The sequence below is a fragment of the Gossypium hirsutum genome, chromosome A08, assembly GCF_007990345.1.
Source record: "Gossypium hirsutum isolate 1008001.06 chromosome A08, Gossypium_hirsutum_v2.1, whole genome shotgun sequence".
Taxonomy (NCBI): domain Eukaryota; kingdom Viridiplantae; phylum Streptophyta; class Magnoliopsida; order Malvales; family Malvaceae; genus Gossypium; species Gossypium hirsutum.
In genome coordinates, this window is record NC_053431.1 from 72,067,901 (window position 1) to 72,071,596 (window position 3,696).

Genomic DNA, 3,696 nt, shown 5'->3' on the forward strand with positions numbered 1-3,696 from the left:
GGACAGCCGGGTTGGTTCGGGCATATTGCGCGACCCACTCATTCATCATGGTAAAGAAGGCTTGTTTAGCCCCCTCACCTTGATTATTCGCAGATGACTGAGGTTCAACAGGCGGCGTCCCTTGTGCAGGAGCAGCCGCTACACTCTCAACGTCATCCGCTAGGGTTCTTTCTTCACCGGGGTCCATTTACTAATCAAAACAAAAACATTTCAACCGTCGGAAGTCATCACACATTTAAACATTAACATTCGGCATGTATAGCTAGACTCATACGCGCTATGGTAGTCCTAGAACCGACTAAACCATAGCTCTGATACCAATCAAATGTAACACCCCGAACCCGAAACCGACACCGGAGTCGAACACGAGGTGTTAACTGACTTTAACCCCTTATAAAATTTATTTTCCAGACACTGCCCAATCTGTGTACTAGTCGTTTTAAAAAATCATATCTTGAGTTTCGTAACTCGAAAATCAGTTTCGTAATTTTTCCCAGAAACTAGACTCATGTGCCCATCTATGTATTTTTTTTCTAGAATTTTTGGTCGGGCCAATTAGTACAGTTTATTAGTCAAAGTCTCCCATGTTGCAGGGGTCGACTACACTGACCTTTGCCCATTACGACTTGGATATCTCCCTGCACGGGGCTTCAATACTGATGCCGTTTGTTTCTATGAAAACTAGACTCAGAGAGGAATCTATACATATATGGTACAACCCCTAATTATCTCTGGTTAATTTATAATGAATTTCCAAAGTCGGAGCAGGGAATCCAGAAACCGTTCTGCCTCTGTCCCACAAAAATCTGATTATATCTTAATATACTGCCCATATGATCTTTTCGTTACTTCCTCATAAAAACAGACTCATCGAGCTTCGATTACATAATTTATTCATCAATTAATTCCACTCCTACTATTTTTAGTGATTTTTCAATCTCATGACACTGCTGCTGCCAGCATCTGTTACGAAAGTAACTAGGTCCATTTCATGCCTACCCTTGATCCAACTCAATCGAACATTCGTGCCATTTTCGCATGGCTTAAAGTTTACATGCCAAAGTTCAAACACAACGTAATAGCTTATACATGCCAAAATGTTCTTCTAAGCCAACTAAGAAGAAAGTACCAAAACTTGCTATCCGGTGTGATGACTTCGATGACGGCCTGACCCGCAAAAATAGATGAGTTCAAGCAACCTATAATGGGTGACAAGGAAACACCGAGTGAGTTTATAACTCAGTAAGTCATAAGCAATGCACTACCATCCATCAATAACATTATCACAAGAGGAAACAAAATGGAACGAGACAATTTACTCCATCCATACCGAACCATACCATAGTTCCTCCAACCTATCGATTCAATTTCATATCAATTCATGCATTCACATTCCATATACTCATCAATAGGACATTGAAGCATTTTCATAAATCAATTTATTTTCGTTACAATCAAACGACTAAACGGCCTTTCACCCATCCTACGATAAATTTTATGTACGTGACTTCAAGTATATTTGTCACATAGGTTCAAACTTACCGAGCTCAACACCAAGTATAAGCATAGCACCTATTAGCCATGTACTCAAGACACTTACCCGATCCACTGTCCGCGATCGACTCAATAGTGTCGCACGCGTAGTGTCCATAATGATTCACGAATGTATATTGAGTCCGCACACTCAGTGCTATATAATCAACTCGCACACTTAGTGCTACGTAATCAAATCGCACACTTAGTGCTACATAGTCAAACTCGCACACTTAGTGCCGCATGGTCAATTCGCACACTTAGTGCATCATATTCATTTCGCACACTTAGTGCAACATAGTCAAATCGCACACTTAGTGCTGTACAATTTAATCCCGCGCACTTAGCGCCAAATCTCATGGTCATAAATGGTTATACCCGCACGTTTAGTGCCGAGATCAACAACTCAGTACATCTTACCTCTTTTCTTTTCATTCAACAATTTCATCATCACATACGTACATGCATATATATATATGTATATTTATTCATTCCATTCAGCATCAATACATAAACATTATGACCATTTGAAATAATACCAACTACATGCTTAATGACTTACCTTGTGTTGGGTAAGACGGTTCCAACTCGACTACTCAGTGATCTTTTCTTTGCCTTTGCTTGATTCTCCTCCTTTAGCTCCTTGAGCTTAATCAATAATTCACTAGTTTAACCATCTTGTTAAACATTCATAATTCAATTACACATGCATATGTATGTTTGTATATTCGGCAACCATTCACACTAATTACCCATTTAGTCGATTACACACATAATTAAAGTAACATCACGAATGGCATACTTATGTATATATATATGTATATATATATACTTCGGAATGGGCATCACAATTAGATTTAACACCACCTTCATACTCAATTAGATGGCCGAATGCATGTGTATATGCACAATGTCAACTATAACATCATGTAGATCCACATATACTACATTTCTTATGTTCCACATCTTAATGCCCATTATACATAATCAAATTTAACATCATCTATATATTTACTCATATGGCCGAATATACATACCCCCATATAATATCATTTTCATTCCATTTAACACTTAATTCATCATAAATTTCCCCCTTTGCTCTCTTTTTTTTCTTCATGGCGAATGCTCCTTCTACTCCTTTTACCTTCACAAAGCATGAATTTCATCATCCAACTTACAAGCTTACAATCTCATGAAGTTTAACCTCATGGTACCTATCAAACTCTCACTCATTAGCTTCTATCATAAACCTCCAACAACACCCAATAAACATATACTTTGGGGTCTATGGTAGAACCAAGAAAGGAACTCATAGATATCAAGATGTGAGCAACTACCATTATTCATCTAAGTTTAGCATGAAACACAATCATCACCCTTATTAATCTTTTATAGCCGAAAACCATACTCACCCCAAAATCGAAATTTCAACATGGTTTACAAAAATCACTTGATAACTCACTCAATATCAACTAAAATTTCAAAAGCTAGTACAAACTTCCTTACCTTAATAGTGACCTAAGATGACCGATTGCTTCACTCCCTTCTTCTTCCTTTCAATTCGGCCAAGAAGAACCAAAGAACACAACTTGTTTTTCTTTCTTCCTTAGAACATTCGGCCAAGGGGAAATGAAGAAAGATGGACACTTTTTTTTTTCTTTGTTTTCTTTCTTACTTTCACGGCAATGGGGAGGGGAATAAACAATTACACACATCCTTTCCTTTTTCCATTTCTTTATTCCCCATACTTCTTATTATATTTTATCCTACATACCTCACTAGGCCAACATGTTCCCAACATGTTTCCACCCATAGCATGGCCGGCCACTACATATTAGGGAGGGGGAATTTGACATGCAAGTCCCCTTTTTCTTCCACATGCACTAATAGGTCCTCATGCATTGACCTATCATATTTTAAAATTTTCTCATATAAGTCCTATTGACTAAATTCACATGCAATCGACTAAATCGAAGCTTGAAATTTTCACACATTCATGATTACATATTCTAGACAATAAACATCACATTCAAACCTTTCGGTGACTCGGTTTAGCGGTCCCGAAACCACTTCCCGACTAGGGTCAATTTTGGGCTGTCACAATAACGAAATAATCCGAGTTGAGTCTGCGGACTTAAGGGGGTTGCCAGCTGTAATATCAGC